Source organism: Pinus tabuliformis, chromosome 7 (genome assembly GCF_031772625.1).
Source record: "Pinus tabuliformis cultivar Carrire ecotype Pingquan chromosome 7, CPIR1, whole genome shotgun sequence".
Classification (NCBI taxonomy): Eukaryota; Viridiplantae; Streptophyta; class Pinopsida; order Pinales; family Pinaceae; genus Pinus; species Pinus tabuliformis.
Genome location: NC_142293.1, coordinates 506806378 through 506830453, shown reverse-complemented (window position 1 = coordinate 506830453; position 24076 = coordinate 506806378). Strand labels below are relative to the sequence as shown.

At 36.8% G+C, this 24076-nt stretch overlaps 1 pseudogene across 1 annotated transcript in view; it reads left to right on the top strand.

Annotated features, from left to right (window-relative positions):
• The window catches only part of LOC149248268 (uncharacterized), a 234804-nt pseudogene that overhangs the window by 25091 nt on the left and 185637 nt on the right, over nt 1-24076 (top strand). Inside the window, exon 2 of the transcript XR_016266661.1 lies at nt 761-1078. The product of XR_016266661.1 is annotated as an uncharacterized LOC149248268 (transcript). The remainder of the gene's footprint in view (nt 1-760; nt 1079-24076) is intronic.

The window sequence follows — 24076 nt, the reverse complement described above, 5'->3', positions numbered from 1 at the left end:
ATAGGTCACTCTACAGGTTTTCTTATCTGATCCATCACTTTTCTACAAGCTGGGGTTGATCATTACATAATCAATAGCAATGATGTGGGTGCATGACACTATACATCCATATAATTATGTTTAATTAACCTATCAGTCATTATGCTTACATGGGTGCATGCACGCATGTAAGCTGGAGGATACGTTTTTGTATGTTATACATTTTAAATCTAAAATTTTATGTTCATTGTTGATTAGCGAAGATCTTTGCTGCTTGGCAACTCAGTTACCAGGTAACTATGGTTCAATATGGCTATTTTAAAAGTAAAATTCATCTAGTGTGACTGACTTTTCTAGGGTTTAAAGTTTAAACTTATGTTATGCAATTGCATCTGTGATTTCTGTTCAACTGCTGTCTATTTTATTACATTAGTTTTGCATGTCTTTTCTTTATTTGTGAGAAAATGATTGGGCACCATATTCCATACAGAAAAGTGTCTAGTGTGGCCCCTCGTGTGAATATGCTATTAGAGAGCTTAAATTTAACTGTTTATATCTTAACAAATTCCAATAAAGTTGCCAGTTTCTTGTATAATTTCCTTGTTAGTACCTAATATTTGAGCTTTACTGGAGGAAATTTCATAAAATATTTGTAATATTTATTTTTCTCTCTTTCCTGACCACAATGGATTAGAATGGCGTACAAGCTTGGTTCTCTATTGCAGCTTTCTTTACTGTTGTATCTGATGTTCTTGTTACTTGTTTGTCTTCTATCTCTAAGGTCATTCAAGACTAAAAGAAACAAGAGATCCGTCCATTGAGCAGTGACGTGAAGACTATGTCCGCCTCTCCTCATGAGTTGATCAAGGAGGGTGCAGCTGTCAATGATGAACAGCAAAGGCGAGAAGAAACTACAAATTATGTAAGGTTGGAGTACTCTGAAGAACCAGACTCTGAGGAGTTTGAGATATTGCAGCCTGCAAAAGTATCCAGATTTTTTCCAATATGGTGGTGGACAAAGACCATCTTATTATCTATGATTATGCTTGGATTACTTGCTCTTTTAATAATATGGGGATTCCCCTTCCTGTTGGAGAAGGTATTTCTTATCTTGGCAAAACATTTCAGTACTCGTCTTTTCTCCCTATATTGTATATTTTTTCTTTTTTCTTTTTACAATTGCAAGGATGTATATCTTATAATGTTTCTCAATCAAAAGATTATGCTATTCAATTAGGTGTCATAGAGAGCCAGTCTAATATTAGCCAACTGAGCATATAGAGGAACTGGTAGCACTTTCCAAACTGTATATTCTTAGACTAAGGTTCCACAGCTTGATAACAAATTGACTGAACTTTGTTACCACCAAATAATATCAGGGCACTTTTCAAATGCAACCTCCAAAACACATCACATATCTATAATTTTCTTATTATTTTCACTGATGAATAATTCCCAAGGGTGGCAGGTATACAACAGCTTTTAAATTGGCATTGGTCCTTTGATTCCTGTCTTGAATATGGCTACCAACCATGTCTTCTGAAAGCCTTTCATGAGCTCACCATTGTCAATGAAGGAGGGGTTCAATTGTTGCATGTCTTATGGTATAATTCCTTTTTGATGATCTTTACCAATCTTGCAAATATTTGAATATATAGCCAAAGGTTGGGAAAATCGTTGGCATTATCAGAAACATCAGCAATCCTAAAAAAGTACTAAAAAAATCATTTTTCTAAACATCTAAAGAAACAATGACATCAAACAAATACATTGCCACATAAATATGAAAACAAAACTGATATATTCTGTCTTGGCACGAGTTTTCTCTCTTGCCAAGCCACAATATATCAGTTTTATGGCAAACTGGGAATTGGAAAATAGTCATGCGATGGAGAGAGAAGGGAAAGGACAAAATGGGGACAGGAGAGGTGGGGAGGGTGATGAGTGTACAAGTTTTTGTCAGCACAGTGGGAGGCTGTACAGGCCCTGATGCAGCTGTATAGCAGCATATGGATTTGGCTGCTAGCAAGGGTATGGATGGGTGGGCTTACCAGGACATTGCTTATGCTTTCTAAAATTGCAGGTACAGGACTGTATTCGGTGTTGCACTTATCGTCGATATATCAGAATTATTGCAGCAATGTCGCCAAAACCAACCGTGGAGATAATATCGGCAGTATATATAGTGAAAATTTACCCTTTTTAAATTATCACAGTCATTTAGGTAATTACAGGTCTGTCTTTATCAAAATTACCTGATAACCAAAGTATTGGTCCCTAAATTCTCATTTTGCAAAAGTGAGTTAGGGAATTGAGCTCTGAGGATACTATGACCATTTTCCATCAAGCAAACTAGGGGAAATCTATTGTTTTCATTTCCTATGCTTTATCTCAAGAGATACATACCCTAGTAATTAATGGTAATATTAAATTCTTAAATTAAAAGTTGACATTCTCCTTTATCTGCCATTGTTTTGGGATGTTTCAGAATGGTTCCAATCTCATTGGATTTCATATGGAAACAGTAGAATTTTAGATCCTATTCAAAATTCAGCAGACTTAACAGTATTCAGGATTTCATGATTAGTAGGATTGGAATGTTTCCACTGGATTCTGTCATTTGTGAGGGTATGGAACTGACATTTAATTGAGAGCACAAAGCCCTCTATGTACCTCGATGTTGGTGGTATTGATTGTTGAACTGCTTGTCACGACTCTAGTTAAAATGCACCCTTCACTCAAAGAAAATAACTAATTAGGCATGTTAAGCTTTTTTTAATTTTATTTTAATAATTAAAGTGTGATATTGATGATGATGATCGAAGTATATGCAATGATTTTGATGTTTTGTAGCTATTTGTTGTAGCATGATTTTCTTTGGATTCTAAAGGCCATTTAGAGCCTCTTTGTTGATGAATTTTGGTTCACAGATGGATTGAACTTGGTACTATTTTGGTTACATGCACCCTTGCTATATACATGAGAAACTTTGCATATATGTGTGTGATGGTTTGGACTAATATGGATGCACATGAATATATATGGTGTTCTTTGAAATTTGAATATTTTGTGTTTTTTGGTTGACTCGTCTGGTTTTGATAAAATGGTGGAGGATGTTGTGACCATTTTCCATCAAGCAAAGAAGGGAAAATCTGTTGTTTTCGTTGCCATGTTTCATCTCATGAGATACAATTATTTTTGTTTTGAGGTGATTTTATATTATCCTGCTAGAACTTAGGACAGATATCATATTTCAGTATCAATGTCTAATGTACTGCTTGACATCTTATTCATCAGTTTTATTTTGATATTTATGTAGCAATGTGTTTTCCTGATGTTGATCTTGCTTCAGAAGTTTAAAAATTTGAAAAAAATGATTATATTTTTGTATATTTTAAAGTTTCCCAAAAGTTTTCAACAATTTTCCCATAATGTCGGATAATTTAAATTTCGGATGCCTGACGACTAATAACGATAAATGTAACATTGACTGTATTTTGGTGTTGTTGTCGCACAAAGTGTTTAGGCACCGCGACAACGCTTAGAGTAAGCGCTGTCACTCTTAATCCTTACTCACTCCGTTTAGACTCTTTCCTAGGCAAGTCAAGGGGGGTAGTCCCTAACCATGGATGGGGTAACCTGTGAAACATAGGCTCTAGGAGATTTAATGCTGGACAACTTGATGAATATAAATGAACCTTGATTAACTCAAATGAATAGATTACATGGTAATATAACCAAGACACGACCACGAGATAGAAACAATTAAAGACCAGTGCCTTTATGCTCAATTAACTATTAAATAAAACAAGTTATCTAGGGAAGACTTATTTATGTGGCGAATAATGACAATCATGAATAATAAATATAAATGTCCAATACTGTAACATCCAAAAGATTCCAGATCTCAAATGATTTTCATTAACTGCCCAGATCTAGATTCAATTAACTTTCTTCAATAGCCAAATATGATTTAAAACGTTTATTGCACCTTGACCATAGAAAAATACATTTAATAACACTAAAGAACTTCAAATTCAAATCTTAATTATTCCTTAGGCGATAACTAAAGAAGTAAAACAAATCAATGTGTTGAAAAAATCAAAATTTTTAATGGGCCATAGGCCACATTAAAATTTTTAATGTTTAAGCGAAAACCCCTTTATTTCATCTTAAATCCTTAGTCACAAATATAAATTTTTTAGAACTTTTTAATGTTTTCTAATTTTTGGGATTTTTTTTTTTTTTTTTTAATAGGATTTATTGAATTTTTAAAATCAGAAATAAAAGAAAGAAAAATAAAATGTGAAAAGGTTGATTTTTTTTTGTTTGTTTGTAAGTATTTTGATTTTTTTTAATAAATGTTTTAGATTTTTTTAAATTTTAAATTTTTATGATTTTTAATGTTTAGAAATTTTTTAATGTAAATGATAATTGAAATCAAAATAAAAGTGAAAAACAAAATCAAAATTGTTTTTAAACGAATTTAAATGTTTTTATATTTTTAGTTTTTAAATTTTTTATTTTAAGTCAAAAAATGAAAAGTGAGAAAATCACAAACATAAAATAAAAGTGAAAATAGAAAATCGAAATAAAAAAATCATAAAAAAATAAATGAAATCAAAAAATAAAATTCAAAAAATCAAAATTAATATAAAATCGAAACTCAAATGAAAAATATTCTAACCCCTAATCTCTACGCATATACAAATAAGAGAAAAAATGAAATAAGAAATTAAACTAACTAAATTAAAGAAAATAAAAACTGACCTAACGCATACATGAGAATGAAACACATATATAAAAAATCAAAGGTGTATGTTTGCTGTTTTGTAGGTAGACGGAGAGCGCTGAAGCGACAGTGTGGAGAGGTAATGAGGAACAACAAAGGGAGGAGTGAGGATAGCCGGTAGTAGAAGGGAGTCACGGGGAGAGCAGGCAACAATGGAGCGAAGGGAGGAAAGACGGAGCAACGAGGGATGAGCTATGGGTTGCTGGACTGACATAGGTGGGAGAATGAGGCAACGTGAAGAGTGAGGATGAGTAATGGGAAATGGCAGGGTTGCGTATTTATTTTTTATTTTTATTTTGTTTGCAGGTTTAGGGTGAGAGTTTGATTGATTTGTATGTAGGTTAGATGGCTGCTGGAGAGCTTGAAGGCAGCAAGGAGATAGCGGAAGAACGTGGAGGGTAGCAGCAAAAGAGGACTGTGTGAGGAAAGATAAAAAAAACAGGTAGAAAGCAGAGACTTGATAGCCAGACAAGAAAGAAGCTGCGTGAGGGTTTTTGCAGGTATATGGCAGCGGCAGAGGGCTTTGAATATTTGGAGAACGCTGTAGGAAGATTAGACAACAGACAACATTTGCAGGATGAGAGAAAGGCAGCAAGGCTGGGGCCTTCTAAAAAAAATTCGAAATTTGCACAGTAAACACCAAAACCAAACCAGGCAGCCAATCAATCTGCAAAATGGTGGCCCAAAACTTCCACCAGAACCTCTAAATTTTTTTCCAGAAATCTTAATTAAAATTTTAAATCGTTGTGCTTCAGATTTGTTTGAAACCCTTATAAAATTATTTCCCGATTAAAAAAAAATAAATTAAAACTCTTGGACTATGAAATCTGGACATGATCCCTGCCAAAATGGTGCTGATGGACCCTAGAGATCCAGATCTTACCCCCGAGGGCCTAGATCTGGACTTTGCATAGCTCTCAGTTTTAGATCTGCAGCTACAGGATGACAAGAAACACCCAAACGATATATACAATGACCGGGAAAACTAAGACCCCGAAAACCCAAGTTAGAAAACTGAAAATAATTTTACAGATCCATGTATATAAATGGCAGATCTATTAGATCTAGGCAGTGTGAGTCCGACTTCGCTCCCAGATTTGATGATCTGAGGCTCTCAACATCTAGATCTAATGATTTAGCACAGAAAAATTAATTTTTTTCAATTTTAGAGGAGGTACTGAGCTCAAAACCCTTCATGCATCACCCATAAAAAATATCTTATGATAATCCCGGGATCAAATTTAAGCTGGGCTCTTTAGAAAACACGGATCGGGAGTTGGCTGGTTCAGTTGAGAACTCCCCCGAACGCCTGATGATCTAATAGTCAAGGATTTTCCTGCAAAACTCAATTCATCCATTAGCATAGAGCGAGAAAACGATAATAAAACTCAGATTTAATAGAGATACCTGCTATTATATTCAAAACTTAAATTATCAATCAAACCCCAGCAACTGAGTAAGATATCTGTACTCAAATCACTCTTCAGAAAGCTATCATCAATGGCTAAAAAGAAATCTATGCATGAAAATGACACATCTTACAGTGTTTCCACAAAGAGTAACACTAATAGAAAGTAACCCCAAAGTCTTTCTTTATTGCTCATAAAAAGATTACAAGAGAGCTTTTCGCTTAGTACACAATCCTGCGATCGGATGATCTCAACTGACAAATGACCTCCTATTTAAAGATAAATCTTCCAATGGCTAGTTTGAGTGATCCTCGTCAAAGTAATCTTGACCGTTGATGAGGATCAAAATTTCTTTTAATCTCATTCATCGAAATTTTAAATTATTGAGGAAATTTCGAATTTTTCAACTAAATGCATTTTAATTAATTCAAAAATTAAATTTTTGAATTAATTTCCTCAAAGTTTTGACTTTGACTTAACCCCAGGGACCAAAGGATTAAAATTTAGCAAAATAATCAATTAACCTTAGTCACTGGACCTCTTTAACTTCTTTAAAATTTAATTTTTAAAGGACCCACGAATTTTGCCTTTGGAAAATTTAAATTTACCTAGGACCTATAATTAATCAGTGTTCCACGGGGACGCGTCCCCCAGGGTCGGGTGCACGCACCCCTCGCACTCCACGCACTCGGGATGGGAGGGCGTCTGGGGAAACGTTTCCCCATGTCCCCCTTTTGGGGAGACGCGGGGAGACGCAAGGGGGGGACGTTTCCCCAGCGTGGCGGACGTGACTCCCCAAAAGGGCGTGCCCTCTCAAAATGGGCTATGCGTCCCCCCTTAAATTTGCTTGTAAACAATTATTTATGACAGGGAAAACCTAGTATTTGACCATATTTCCCTACTAATGCTTATGCAATTCATGGTAATGTTAAATTCTTAAAGTAAAAGTGACATTCTCCTTTATCTTTCATTTTCATCCTTTTACTTAAATTTTTAACATTACTATGAAATGACTCAGGATGTTTGAGAGTGGTTTTGGCCTCGTTGGATTTCATATGGAGAAAGTAGAATGTTAGATCTCACTCAAAAACCAGCAGACTTAACAGTTTTTCAGGAATTCAAGATTCGATGGATTGTGATGTTTCCATTGCATTTTGTCATGTACAAGGGTATGGAATTAATATTTAATCAAGAGCACCAAGCCCTCTTGTTAGGATATTCCGACACATAGGAAATAGTTAAGTACAACTTGGTTTAGTGTAGAGTTAGGTATAGAGTTAGGTAAAGTGTGTTTCTTTACCGTTGTACATTTTGTAACTTACAATCCGACGGTCACGATATGTAGTGATCCGACGGTTCATTCTCTCCTCGGTATTACCGACACTTGATCCGTGGCTTGACACCCGATTGGTCCATGAATTCTATTTAAAGCGCATGGAGGGTCATTTGTAGGGTAATCCGTGCATGAGAGAAGCTTATGTAAATTTTCATTCTTTGATTAATAAATTGCCTGAAGTGGCCGCGTTGGCTCAGGCTGTGGACTGTTTCCCTCTTTGAGGGTTTTAACCATGTCAAAAATACTGGTGTATTGATCTGTGATCTGGTTGTGAGCGGTGTCCTTTTGGTGTTCTTTCTAAGGAACTTACCCTGTAAATTCCTACATGGTAAGTTTCCCATGTAAATTTCTTAAGTCGACATACAAGGCTGGAGTCTGTTTGTATGAAGCCAATGGGTTGTTCCATATAGATTTCTTCATGCAAGTCCCCATGCAAGAAGGCAGATTTAACATCCATCTGATGGACTTCCCATTTGAAGGAGGCAGCAAGGGAAAGAACAAGGCGGATAGAGTTCATTTTGGCAACAGGGGAGAAGGTTTCAGTGTAGTCAATGCCTTCAACCTGTGAAAAGCCCTTAGCAATAAGACGAGCTTTATGTTTATCAACTTTCCCATCTGGTCCATACTTGGTTCTGTAAACCCATTTGCATCGAACAAGTTTTCGTCCCTTTGGTAGAGGAACAAGATCCCATGTATCATTTGCCAACAATGAATGATATTCTTCATTCATAGTTGCTTCCCAATCTGGATGGCCTGAAGCTTCTGCAAAGGTGTCAGGATCATAATTTACTGGAGCTTGAGCCAGTAAAGAAGAGGCTCTCACAGAGGCGAAGTTCACTAAACTTCGATTTATGGTTGGAGTTCAGGAAGTTGTCACTAAGGGGGGATAGGCTCTAGTGCCTCCTTCCTTCTCCTATTGTGTCATACTTGTAAATCCTTCAATCCTATCCCAAGTTGTTCTTAAGGGGGGATGTTAGGATATTCCGACACATAGGAAATAGTTAAGTACAACTTGGTCTAGTGTAGAGTTAGGTATAGAGTTAGGTAAAGTGTGTTTCTATACCGTTGTACATTTTGTAACTTACAATCCGACGGTCACGATATGTAGTGATCCAACGGTTCATTCTCTCCTCGGTATTACCGACACTTGATCCGTGGCTTGACACCCGATTGGTCCATGAATTCTATTTAAAGCGCATGGAGGGTCATTTGTAGGGTAATCCGTGCATGAGAGAAGCTTATGTAAATTTTCACTCTTTGATTAATAAATTGCCTGAAGTGGCCGCGTTGGCTCAGGCCGTGGACTGTTTCCCTCTCTGAGGGTTTTAATCACGTCAAAAATACTGGTGTATTGATCTGTGATCTGGTTGTGAGCGGTGTCCTTTTGGTGTTATTTCTGAGGAACTTACCCTGTAAATTCCTACACCTCTGTGTACTTTAGAGTGACTTTTAGACTCATCACTCCATTGTTTTTGAGTTTTAGTTATATCAATTTATTATTCCAGTCTTCAGATTTCAATGTCTATCATAGTCTATTTTGCTTAGTACTAATTAGATTCTAGAATGATAAATTATGAGTTTTAATTTTAAATCAATTTAGAATCTAGAATGATGAATGATGGATGATGAATTTAATTTTTAAATTAATGTAGATTCTAGAATGGTGAATAATGAATAACAAATATGGATCAGAGTATTTCATTGTTCAGTCTCATGGTTTATGGATGAATCATGTATGTATTAGTAAGGATGATGAGTATGGAGTAATGTATTTCATTATTTAATTCAATTATGTATGTATCATTCTATTTATGCTTTCATTATTGAATATGAATTTCAAATATATATATATATATTAAAAAGGAAAAATATATATATACCCCGACGTCCCCCCGTCCCCCATAAATTTCCCTAAAATTTGAGGGTACTCCCACACGTCCCCTTTGTGCGTCTCCCCGCACCCGCGTCTCCTCGCCCCAGAGTCTTGGTGGAACATTGTAATTAATTAAATTTTTGGCTTAGGATTTTAATTAATTTTGGCCAAAAATTTAATTAATTAACCTATGAGGGGATAAATTATTTTTCTAACCCTCAAGACACTTTATATCATGTTTTTTACATTTTTTACATCATGTTTTTTTACATCTCAAATATAATCCAACAGACTAAGCAATTTGTAATAAAGTAACCTAACCAAATAGTTTGTATTATTCCCAAATCACTTTTAAAGAGACCGATCTATAACACTAAGACTCCCCTAAGATCCCAGTGATAAAATCCACTCGGGCTTTGGGGTAAAGCTGAATGAAAACTCTGCTAACCATTCGAGAGTGGATCGGTGAGACAAAAAACCTCCCGGAATGTAGATCGTCACCAGAAAAGTAGGTTTACCTAGGTGATTACATACACAACACGGATTTGCTGAGATTATTTACATTATACACATGAGAATGGGTTTACATTATAACATGATCCTCAGGTTGACGATGATAACTGGATGGCAGGAACACATTGATCAGACGCTATCACTTTTGCGAAAAAGGGGGTGTACTGCTATGGGTCGTTGACACGTAGTGGTTAACATCTGGCTATACTTGGGGACACGTTGCTGCACTAGAGGAATGTGAGAATCCAGAATCTGCATCCACGCAACACACAACAAAACATAAGTAGTGTCCATCCAAAAATCATCATATAACATTAAGCACAGGAAAGATATAAGCTCTTCATTTATTAACTAGTCTAACAACATGAAAAACCAAATCTAAATACAAAATGAAATACTGAAATAACAGGGCATCAGGTTAGAAATACAATACAAAGATGCCCCATGGCATCAGATGCATTCAATATAGTGTATACTGAGCATTTGCCCGCTTTCAGGCAAATCCGTCGGCTGTTTCTCGGATGTGCCATGTCCAATTTTGCATACGGTAGGACTATTTCCTATTCGAAAATCAAGTTGCTCACGACCATCTGATGCATCAAATCGCTTTCTTATTCTCTTTCTCTTGCACTTTTTCTTGGTGGAACGCTGTATCACTGATGACATGGAACATTCTATTTCAAAACTCTCAGATGAAGTATGTAAGATATGCATGACATGTCTCTCTTCATTTTGCATCTTCTCTGTCAAGAATGATGGATCAGTCTCATAGGTGTCATGAGTTATAACTTGATCTTTTATGACTGGTGGATTAACCGTGTGAGCATCAACCTGATTATTAATTTCCATTTTATCTAGGTCACCTTCAATTAGCCACTTTTCAATGGAACAAAGGACCTCATAATAAGATGGAGCTTGCTGCAGTAGATAGGGAGGCTTATGATCTGTTGACGTTTCCTTGTTTCTTTCATCCTCTGACTGATGCTGAAGTTTCTGTACCTGTATTGTTATGGCATCCATCTGGTTAGAGTGTTCAACCTTCATAGCACTGACTTCCTTGGCATGGTCTTCCTCCATGCTCAATAACTTATTCTGAAGACATATCTGACTAGCTTCCATATCTTTTATTACTTTGTCATTATCTGCTTTTATGGTCATCAAGAAATGTTGCATAGAGTTTATCTCTTTCTCATGATTTGTTTGTATGATAGCTAACTAATTATTATAATTGAATCTCATGATGGCCATTTCTTCATCCATAGTTGACAACTTGTTCTGAATCACACTTATTTCTACCTAATAACTTGCTTCCATGGCAGTCACTTGATTTGAATGATTGAATTCCATGATCGTCATATGTTCCTCTAGGGGTAATAACTTGTTTTTCATTGAATTAATTTCCCTGTCATGATTAGCTTTCATGGTTTACATTTCCTTAGCATGCTGACTTTGCTTGTCAGTGTATAAAGTTCTCATATCCTTAATGCAATCGGTTACAATTTCTTTTGATTAAGCTCCATATTTTTTACCAGCTGTGTTTGACTGAACTGCATGTCTCTAAACAACTGCTTTAGTTCTTCTATAATTTGCTTATCATTTTCCCTTTCATTGTCGATGCCGATTTGACAACTTGTCCCTGTTTTCCCACTATCATGAATTTGATCTGCAACGGTACAAGTGGATGGCACATTCTAATATGGAGAATTGTCTTGAAATCTTTCATCGATAGCTGGATCCTTCACAAGATCACTTTCATTCTGTTGCATAATTTTAGGGGCACAAGGCGAGCTATCTTGATAACCATATCTATCTTTAAAAGCATTGACGATGTCTTGTAAAGAAGCGAAAGAATCTTCAGGACAATTATTAAACCAATTCAAAGCATCACCCTCTAAAGAAAAGGCAAATAGACGCATTTTGACATCTTCATGATCATATTGGGGAGATCGACAATATCTGAGTATTGTATGAGTAAACCTGCATAGATGCTTTCTAACAGCGACTGAATCACCACCCGAGAACAAAGACAATTTATGAATGGCCACTTCCGGAATATCATGGAGAACATCAGTAAAATGACATAGGATAAATGAATCATCCATGATGACTTGCCTGAAGGAATAATGAGGGACCAAATGGATGCTAGACAGAGTCCTCTGCTCAAGAAAATCAAGAGATCCACTAGAAGCGAGCTTCTAGTAGAAATTCTTGTAAGAAATGAAAGAAGTGGAGTCGCCACTTGAACATGAATCTAACTCTAGGATCCGAAAGGAAACAAACAACTAGATATAAGGAGGGCTTCTTGTTTGAGAAATAATAAATGGAAGAAGTGGAGTCGCCACCCAAACAAGAAATGAACCGAAATGTCCAGGTGCTAAAGGTGTAGATGAAACAAATAATGAGAGGACGAAAGATAGGGCGATGAAAAGATCAAATGACGCTAGGAAATGTTGTGTCGCTTGATAAGCTAATGAATGGCAAAAAAGATGAGATGATTAAAACGATGTCGAAGAAACCAAGGACAAAAAAACCTCCTTCCCCGACAACGGTGCAAAAAATGTTGTCGCACAAAGTGTCTAGGCACTGCGACAACGCTTAGAGTAAGGGCTGTCACTCTTAATCCTTACTCACTTCGTTTAGACTCTTTCCTAGGCAAGTCAAGGGGGGTAGTCCCTAACCATGGATGGGGGTAATTTGTGAAACACAGGCTCTAGGAGATTTTAATGCTGGACAACTTGATGAATTTAAATGAACCTTGATTAACTCAAATGAATAGATTAAATGCTAATATAACCAAGACACGACCATGAGATAGAAACAGTTAAAGACCAGTGCCTTTATGCTCAATTAACCATTAAATAAAACGAGTTACCCAGGGAAGACTTATTTATGTGGCGAATAATGACAATCATGAATAATAAATATAAATGCCCAAAGCTGTAACATCCAAAAGATTCCAGATCTAAAATGATTTTCATTAACTGCCCAGATCTAGATTCAATTAACTTTCTTCAATAGCCAAATATGATTTAAAATGTTTATTGCACCTTGACCATAGAAAAATATATTTAATAACACTAAGGAACTTCAAATTCAAATCTTAGTTATTCCTTAGGCGATAACTGAAGAAGTAAAACAAATCAATGGGTTAAAAAAAATCAAAATTTTTAATGGGCCATAGGCCACATTAAAATTTTTTAATGTTTAAGCGAAACCCCTTTATTTCATTTTAAATCCTTAGTCACAAATGTAAAATTCCTAGAAATTTTTAATGTTTTTTAATTTTTGGGATTTTTTTTTTTTTAGGATTTATTGAATTTTTTAAAGCAGAAATAAAAAAAAGAAAAATAAAATGTGAAAATGTTGTTTTTTTTTTGTTATTTAAATGTTTTTCAAATCTCTTAGATTTTTTTAAATTTAAATTTTTTTATTATTTTTAATGTTTACAATTTTTTAATGTAATTGATAAATGAAATCAAAATAAAAGTGAAAAACAAAATCAAAATTGTTTTTAAACAAATTTAAATGTTATATATATATATATATATATATATATATATATAGATATTTTTTTTTCTTTGTTAAGTCAAAAAATGAAAAGTGAGAAAATCACAACATAAAATAAAAGTGAAAATAGAAAATTGAAATAAAAAAATCATAAAAAAATAAATGAAATAAAAAAATAAAATTCAAAAAATTAAAATTAATATAAAATCGAAACTCAAATGAAAAATATTCTAACCCCTAATCTCTACGCATATACAAATAAGAGAAAAAATGAAATAAGAAGTTAAACTAACTAAATTAAAGAAAATAAAAACTAACCTAACGCATACATGAGAATGAAACACATATAAAAAATCAAAGGTGTATGTTTGCTATTTTGCAGGTAGACGGAAAGCGCTGAAGCGACAACGTGGAGAGGTAATGAGGAACAACAAAGGGAGGAGCGAGGATAGCCGATAGCAGAAGGGAGTCACGGGGAGAGTAGGCAGCAATGGAGCGAAGGGAGGAAAGACGGAGCAACGAGGGATGAGCTATGGGTTGCTGGACTGATGTAGGTGGGAGAATGAGGCGGCGTGGAGAGTGAGGATGAGTAAGGGGAAATGGCAGGGCTGCGTATTTATTTTTTATTTTTATTTTGTTTGCAGGTTTAGGGTGAGAGTTTAATTGATTTGTATGTAGGTTAGATGGCTGCTAGAGAGCTTGAAGGCAGCGAGGAGATAGCGGAAGAACGTGGAGGGTAGCAGCAAAAGAGGACTGTGTGAGGAGAGAGAAAAAAAACAGGTAGAAAGCAGAGACTTGATAGCCAGACAAGAAAGAAGCTGCGTGAGGGTTTTTGCAGGTATATGGCAGCGGCAGAGGGCTTTGAATATTTGGAGAACGCTGTAGGAAGATTAGACAGCAGACAACGTTTGCAGGATGAGAGAAAGGCAGCAAGGCTGGGGCCTTCTAAAAAAAATTCGAAATTTGCACAGTAAACGCCAAAACCAGGTAGCCAATCAATCTGCAAAATGGTGGCCCAAAACTTCCACCAGAACCTCTAAATTTTTTTCCAGAAATCTTAATTAAAATTTTAAATCGTTCTGCTTCAGATTTGTTTGAAACCCTTATAAAATTATTTCCCGATTAAAAAAAAATAAATTAAAACTCTTGGACTATGAAATCTGGACATGATCCCTGCCAAAATGGTGCTGATGGACCCTAGAGATCCAGATCTTACCCCCGAGGGCCTAGATCTGGACTTTGCATAGCTCTCAGTTTTAGATCTGCAGCTACAGGATGACAAGAAACACCCAAACGATATATACAATGACCGGGAAAACTAAGACCCCGAAAACCCAAGTTAGAAAACTGAAAATAATTTTACAGATCCATGTATATAAATGGCAGATCTATTAGATCTAGGCAGTGTGAGTCCGACTTCGCTCCCAGATTTGATGATCTGAGGCTCTCAACAGCGAGATCTAATGATTTAGCACAAAAAAAATAATTTTTTTGAATTTTAGAGGAGGTACTGAGCTCAAAACCCTTCATGCATCACCCATAAAAAATATCTTATGATAAGCCCGGGATCAAATTTAAGCTGGGCTCTTCAGAAAACACGGATCGGGAGTTGGTTGGTTCAGCTGAGAACTTCCTCGAACGCCCGATGATCTAATAATCAAGGATTTTCCTGCAAAACTCAATTCCGCTGTCAACATAGAGCGAGAAAACGATAATAAAATTCAGATTTAATAGAGATACCTGCTATTATATTCAAAACTTAAATTATCATTCAAACCCCAGCGACTGAGTAAGATACCTATATTCAAATCACTTTTCAGAAAGCTATCATCAATGGCTAAAAATAAATCTATGCATGAAAATGACACATCTTATAGTATTTCCACGAAGAGTAACACCAATAGAAATTAACTCCAAAGTCTTTCTTTATTGCTCATAAAAAGATCACAAGAGAGCTTTTTGCTTAGTACACGATCCTGAGATCGGATGATCTCAACTGACAAATGATTTCCTATTTAAAGATAAATCTTCCAACGGTTAGTTGGAGTGATTCTCGTCAAAGCAATCTTGACCGTTGATGAGGATCAAAATTTCTTTTAATCTCATTTGTCGAAATTTTAAATTATTGAGGAAATTTCGAATTTTTCAATTAAATGCATTTTAATTAATTCAAAAATTAAATTTTTGAATTAATTTGCTCAAAGTTTTGACTTTGACTTAACCACAGGGACCAAAGGCTTAAATGTAGCAAAATAATCAATTAACCTTAGTCCCTAAACCTCTTTAAAATTTAATTTTTAAAGGACCCACGAATTTTGCCTTTGGAAAATTTAGATTTACCTAGGACCTATAATTAATTAAATTTCTGGCTTAGGATTTTAATTAATTTCGGCCAAAAAATTTAATTAACTAACCTATGAGGGGATAAATGATTTTTCTAACTCTCAAGACACTTTACATGATGATTTTTCATTTTTTACATCTCAAGGAGGAAAATCCATTTGAAATAGACTCTCACAGACTACCCATTTTTGCGACACAAATATAATCCAACAGACTAAGCAATTTGTAATAAAATAATCTAACCAAATAGTTAGGATTATTCCCAAATCACTTTTAAAGAGACTCGATCTATAACTCTAAGACTCCCCTAAGATCCCAGTGACAAAATCCACTCCGGCTTTGGGGTAAGGCTGAAGGAAAACTTTGCCGACTATCCGAGAATGGATCGGTGAGACAAAAAATTCCCGGAATGTAGATCGTCACTAGAAAAGTATGTTTACCTAGGTGATTACATACACGACACGGATCTGCTGAGATTATTTACATTATACACATGAGAATGGGTTTACATTATAACATGATCCTCAGGCTGACGATGATAGTTGGATGGCAGGAACACATCGATCAGGCGCTCTCCCTTTTGCGAAAAAGGGGGTGTACTGTTATGGGTCATTGACACATAGTGGTCAACAAGTGTAGAATGGGCTTTCTCTCTATCTGCAAGTACAGATATGGAAACTTCAGGTATTGTAGGTACAACTGGTATAGCGGCTGTAGATGTGAAGAAATTAGCAACAGTGGATTGTCAGCTGATGGTCAATGTTTTCATTATAGGGGGCCGGGGAACTCTGGGGTGGAACAAATTTTGAAGGATAATATTATGGGTTTTATAGAGGGTAGTGACAATGTTTGCTGGTGGTGTGATAAATCTAGTGAGTGTTCTTGGCCATAGTATATTGCCTTGAACGATTCTTCTTTTTATCGTTCAGTGAAAGAAGTGCTATGCTCTTTCAATGCTAAATTCTTCGCGATCTTGATGCCTAGTGCATCAAAGTCCTCAAAAGAGTGGTCTCCTCTTCCATCTCAAGGAAAAGTGGTCATTAGAGAGGATGAGTTGGTGGTTAGTCTCAGTCAATATTTGGAAGATGTTCCTAATGCCATGAATGTTGATACACCATTAACTTTTGAGAGAAGGCCCTCCCCTGATGTGGGGCTTATCCCTTCAATTTGTGTCCCTGTTTTGGCTTTAAGGGTATGGAAGAGTCAAAAGTTGTCTCCGAGGACAATTCTAAGGAGCTTAGAGTGGATTTGAAGGGAGAGGGAGTTGAGGTTCCTCCCTCTCTTATGATTCCTATGCCGTTGCTAGACTTGGATGACATCAACTTTTTTTTGGTAGATTTAGAGTATTTTGAAGGGGTGTATGCATTTGGAGATGAGGGGGTAATTCTATATTATCTTTGTAGAATGCTGGACAGGTGGTGTTTGTTGAACTGGTGTCCAAAGGGATTCCTATGCTTCAACTTTTTTTTTGGCAGATTTAGAGTATTTTGAAGGGGTGTATGCATTTGGAGATGAGGGGGTAATTCTATATTATCTTTGTAGAATGCTGGATAGGTGGTGTTTGATGAACTGGTGTCTAAAGGGATTTCCTTGAATTCTTACTAGGGGTTGGGGGTTGAAGTATTGTGCTTCTTGTTTAATTCCGATGCTACAACTTGCCATGTGTTACAGTTTGATACTTGGTGTATTATTGGTCGTGTTGCTTATGTTTAGAATGGGCAGGCCGATTTCAATCCTGATGGTTGTGAATGGGCCCATTTCCTACTTTGGTTGGAATTTATTGTCCTTTTACCTGATTTGCATTCATTTGTTGACCTGTTTGCCAATCAATTTGGTAAGTTACTTGTTCCAGATGGTCCTTGGAACTCTTTCCAGGTGAACCGTCATGTGTGTGGAGGTGGATCTCAGGTGCAAAATCCCTCCATTTATCTTTGTATGCATAACTAATAGTGTTTTTTAATAGAAGGTTTGCTAATTGAATCTTTCGAATGAATGCTTTGCATGTCAATCTTAGGACCACTTGATTAGGGATTGTCCCTTTCAAAAGCCCTGCTTGAGAGAGGGATTAGGAGATGGTGGCATTCCAACCCCTCCTTATAGTGGTTTGGAGATTTGTGGCACCTCTATCACTTTTGGTTCAGGTATTGCAGTTAGTAATCTTTCAGGAGAGAGGTCCTTTAGTCAGTGGTTTTGGATCGAATGTTGTTGGTGTTGGTGGTTTAAGTTTTTGTTGGTACCAAGTGGCTTGTCTTAGGTGTGAGAATATTCGGTTCTTGCTGTGTCTTCTTAGGTGTTATTGGTTGCGATGAAACTGTTAAGGCCCCAAGAGGCAACTATAGAGTAGCCTTGGGGTAGTGAGTCTTCCTTGGTAGTGTGTTTGCCTAGGGTACCTAAAAACCCTTGGATTAGTGATCATGGGTTGTTTCACTTCTTCAACACTAATTGGCGTGGATATTGAGTCCAATGTTATAACAATTAGATTGCACTGGACTGAACTGGATGGTTCTATCATTTTCGAGGGAAAACTGGTTCGAAACGCTGTCATAGAGCGAAAAAGGCGAGTTTGATACCAAACTGACCTTTTTCACCGAACATGTCGGTTTTGTACAATGCTACCAAGGACCTTTTGAACGCATTTTTTTTCAAAAAAAAAATTATGAGTGGAGAAGCCTAGTATTTGACCATATTGCCCTACTGATGCTATGCAATTAATGGTGTTGTTAACTTCTTAAAGTAAAGAATAAAGTTCATCCTTTTACTTAAATTTTTGACATTACCATTAATTGACTTAGGTTGTTTGAGAGTGGTGCTGACCTCATTGGATTTCATATGGAGAAAGTAGAATTTTATATCCCACTCAAAAACCAACAGACGTAACAGTTTTAAGGATTTCAGGATTGGGGGTGTTACCCACCAAAAGTAGGTGACCCCATAGGAGAGATTTTTCTCCCATTATCTCTTCCAGCTGGCGTCAACAACCCCTGACAACCACTAGTATACAATGACGATGTGTCATTCATATATCTGCCACTTGCATCAATCATATGTTTCCTCGCCCATTTGGCAAGAGCACATGTTGTAAGTGTTGATTTTTGTAGCATTGGATGTGCTCTAGCCTCGAGATTTTGTAGAGAGGCTAAGATACATGCATTCTCCAATACGTAGAAATCGTTTGGGAAAATTCCACATAGAGATGGTTTAATTAAAATAATTAATCATTTTTAATAAACTTACGAAATGTGATTAATTAAAGGGTATTAATTAAATCTGGTGTGAATCTTCTAGATAAAGACGAGGATCAACTCCCATTTAATCTTAGCCCTTGATTATGTTTTAATTTTGGCCATTGGTGCTCCAACGAGAGATTATAAGAAGGAGCTTGATGGGCACTTGGAGAACACACCGAGGTAGTGAGATTTAGAGATTGAATTTCTGAAGAGTAGCAACGCTGAGTTGTCGGAGAGAGATCGAGTGATCTTCTTGTAGTGAGGGGCAGGGATAGTAGACTAGAGGAGGATTTTCTTGTTCCGGAGAGTGCAAGGCAGAGAAGGCAACGGGAGGTTCAGAGAGGCAACGCGAAGCTTCAGAGGGAGTTTGTATTTTTGCTGGGAGCAGTCGCCATCTAGAGCCGGAAGCTGGGGTGTGAGACCGAAGGGCCAGAGGGTTGAAGTTCGAGTCAGTAGAAGATCAGAGGAGGAGGAGATGTAGTTCCTAGAGGCTGTGACGCAAAAATGTGTAGGCTGATGTAGAGACTGCGCAGAGGCAACGTGGGGCTAGCCATCCGAGCCTGATCAGTGTCAGATCGCCAGTGACAGTGTGAGAGTATTTCTCACTACCTCTTTGCCAGTTTATTCTCCGTACCAGATTGCGAGTTTGGGCATCTAATGATTTGTACTCAAATTACTACTGCATAATAATAACACCCTTAGTTGCTGCACTAGTTTTCCCACATTGGGTTTTTCCAGGGATGTTTGTCCCAAAACAACGGTGTAATTGTGTGTGTTCATTTCTCTCCAGTGCAATATTTAGTTTCTGTAGTATTTTATTTTTTGTAGGCTGCAGTGTATGTATTTCGATATTTGTCGTAGAAAACTGCAAGTAATTTGTTTAAAGTAAATTAACAAATAGGAGAAATATCATCAGTTTGCTGTAGTAGGAATCGAGTCACCGATTTTTCACAGGAAGCTAGACTTTTGATCAAAAGGTACGTTATTCATTTTGAAATTGGGTGCTTATGCGTTTGTATTTGGGCATTTGACATGGATTATGGTTGATGGGGTAACTTGGAAGGAAGAGGGGTTTTGACTAGTGTTGCACATATCACGATAAATATCAGAATTTTCGCGATATTATCTCCAAAAACCACCTTGTCAATATTATCGCCAGTATTTATCGCGATAAATTGCCTGAATTGAAATTATCGTGATAATTTCAGTATTTATCACAAGACTGTGGAAATTATCACTTTGCTGCACGCAAATTTGGTTTAAAGCATCCTTGGTTTCTTTAGCCATTAACCGAGTATTTGTGGGGTGGATATCTACTCCAATATACCATTTCCACATTTCCAAGTATCTAAAAAAAATTTCTCCTTCCTTTTCTTTGTTTTTCATGATCTAATATAGGGTATGCAATGTTCATTAGATATACCTATTTTTTCTCTCTTTGAATGAAGGATTTAATACTTATGTATCTAGGGTATTTAGTTGGAGCATTTCTCATGTTTTTTCAATTTTGTGGATTTGTATTCTATTTTAGAATTTGTAATCCTAAGTTTCCCTCTTTTTTTTGTCCCATAGGTTTACAAATTGAATTAGTGCTCTAGACTCTAGAGTCTACACATTTCAAGAGTCAAAATGTTAAAGCCATTGGATCTAATGTGGGAGTATGGTCTACCCTATGAGGGTCATAATAGAATGAGGTTGAATTGCAAGTTATGTGGTATGGAAATGTTTGGTGGAATGAGTCGTTTGAAATACCACCTTGCCAGAATACCAAGAAATGAAGTGGAGCTTTGCCCAACATCCACCCCAGAAATTATCCATATTGCAAACCAATCCATTTATCAAATGCATAAGAAAAGAGATAAAAAAGAAGCAAGGCTTGAGCTTGCAAATAGATCCATAAGATTCTCAACAGTGGGGGAACGACAATCCTCGGGCTCACCTTCTGCAATGCCTGGCCTGTCAGTGTCCTCACCTTTCTTTGTGCCAAGATCCGTGCCTAGGGGGCAACCTTCTATTTGGTCAATGGTGAAATCGAAGGAGAAGGAAGAGGCTGACAAAATTGTGGCGAAATGCTTTCTATGGAGTGACATATCATTTAACATTGCCAAGAACAACCCATTCTACCATTCCATGTTTGAAGTTGTTTCCATTGTTGGTTCGGGCCACAAGGGCCCTTCATAATGACTTGAGAGGGCATCACGTTCAAGGGAAAAGGTTGATTGCACAAGGAGATTGGCTGAGTTTAAAGAATCACGAGAGATCACGGGATGCACTGTTATGTCAGATGGTTGGACAGATGGCAAGGGCAGGTCCATTCTAAATTTCTTGGTTAATTGTCCTAAGGGGACAATGTTTATCAAATCTATTGATGCATTTGTATATGTTAAAGATGCACAATTATTATGTGAGTTATTGGATAACTTCATTCAGGAGATAGCTCCACAGTATGTTGTCCAAGTAATTACAGACAATGCTGCTAACTATATTACTGCTAGCAATTTGCTCATGGAGAGGTATTGAAGCTTATATTGGACTCCATGTGCTGCGATTGCATTGATTTGATGTTAGAGGACATGGGAAAATTTCCTTGGATCAAAGAAATTTTTCAGTCAGCTAGGAGTGTTACAAAATATAAATTTAATCATATACATTTGTTCTAACACTCATGAGACAATTTAGAGGGGGAAAGGAGTTGGTTTGTCCTGCTATTACATGTTTGCAACTAGCTTCATTTCTCTTCAATCTCTCCACAATTCGATGTTGGAGTTGCTTAGGATGTTTCGCTTAGATGAGTGCAATGCTTGTGTCTAGAGCACTAAAGTGGATGGGCAAGCCATAGCCCAATTGGTGAGACAAAACTGGAGTTTTTATATGGGAGTGGAGGAATTGTGTGCTATCAGTGAACCTTTAGTAAAGGTTCTTCTCTTGTTTGATTGTGAGAAGCCCGCAATGGGCTATTTGTATGAGGCCATGGATAGGGCTAAGAAAGCTATCCATCGATACTATGAGGACAAGGGGGATGAGGGATTCATTAGATGGGATGAGATATGGGGTGTGATTTATGAGCGATGGAACAACACTCTCCATCGTTCGATTCATGTAGCAGGGCTCTACCTCAACCCTGCATTCTCTTATGCATGTGGGTTTAGGTTTGATGCAGAGATTATGGATGGATTTTACCAGTGTATTCAGAGGGTGGTGTTGACTTCACAATGAGATTTCCAAAGTATATAAGTTGAGTTTTGGGACATTTGGGTATGATATGGCTATCCAAGACAGGACCACTAGGATGCCAGGTAAGCTACAAGTAAAATTTATTTCAATTTTCACTTTCAAATTTCAATGTGTTTCCTTTCTATGACTATCTATGATTCTATTTGAAATTTTGACATTTGTTACTTAATGGAAAATTGAAATATAAGTCATTGTCTTTCCTTGGAAATTTGAATCCTTTCCATTTATTTGTTGTAGATGTTTGGTGGGAAAACTATGGTAGAAGAGTCCCAGAGTTGCAAAAACTTGCCATTCGAGTGCTAAGTCAAACTTGCAGTGCTTCAGGGTGTGAGTGCAGTTGGAGTGTCTTTGAAAAGATACACTCCAAGAAGTGCAACAGGTTAGAAACTTAGAAATTTTCAAATTTAAATTTAATTTTTTTCATAAGCTTGTTGATTTAATTTATGGCATATGTGGGATATCATCTTGAATCTTAATGACAAAATGCCCCTCATGCTGGGTAGATATCCACCACCTCAATGACATGGTATATGTCTACTACAATCTCAGGTTATAGGTCAGGTAGATAAACAAAGTACCTGATATAGATGCCATTTCATTGGATGTAGTTGGCTCCACGAGTCTGTCGAGGGTGAAGATCGAGAAGCCTATCATGGAGGGGACACCTGAGTGGGTGGAGCAAGAGGATGAGGAGGAGGAGGATGCTCCATTTGTAGGAGAGATAAATTTAGAGCAAGGGGAGGATATTGAATTTGAGAGTGTGTAGAGACACATCCATTGCTACCACGACCACCTCCACAGAGATTGCCAACTAGGGGAAGAGGCAGACATTTGGATATGATATGGCTATCCAAGACAAGACCACTAGGATGCCAGGTAAGCTACAAGTAAAATTTATTTCAATTTTCACTTTCAAATTTCAATATGTCTCCTTTTTATGACTATCTATGATTCTATTTGAAATTTTGACATTTGTTACTCAATGGAAAATTGAAATATAAGGCATCGTATTTCCTTGGAAATTTGAATCCTTTCCATTTATTTGTTGTAGATGTTTGGTGGGAAAACTATGGTAGAAGGGTCCTAGAGGTGCAAAAACATGCCATTCGAGTGCTAAGTCAAACTTGTAACTCTTCAGGGTGTATTGCAGTTGGATTGTCTTTGAGAAGATACACTCCAAGAAGTGCAACAGGTTAGAAACTTAGAAATTTTCAAATTTAAATTTAATTTTTTTCATAAGCTCATTGATTTAATTTATGGCATATGTGAGATATCATCTTGAATCCCGATTTCTCTAATGATTAATCACAAAATGCCCTTCATGTAGGTTAGATGTCCACTGCCTCAATGACATGGTATATGTCTACTACAATCTCAGGTTATAGGTCAGGTAGATAAACAAAGTACCTGATACAGATGCCACTTCATTGGATGCAGTTGGTTCCACGAGTCTGTCGAGGGTGAAGACTGAGAAGCCTATCATGGAGGGGACACCTGAATGGGTGGAGCAAGAGGATGAGGAGGAGGAGGATGCTCCATTTGTAGGAGAGACAAATTTAGAGCAGGGGGAGGATATTGAATTTAAGAGTGTGTAGAGACACAACCACTGCTACCACAACCACCTCCACAGAGACTGCCAACTAGGGGAAGAGGCAGAAGACATCCCACTTCATCTTCCACATTTTCCCCAAGAGTTTCACCTTCCACACATCCACCTACTGCTTTTAGAGGAAGAATGACATTGGCGACCTTTGCTTGTAAAAGGGGTATAGGGAATCATTGAAACTTGATATTTTAGTGCATCATGATTAGCTTTGTAGGCTTGTAATATCTAGATGCCCCACGGTGATCATCTCATGAGAT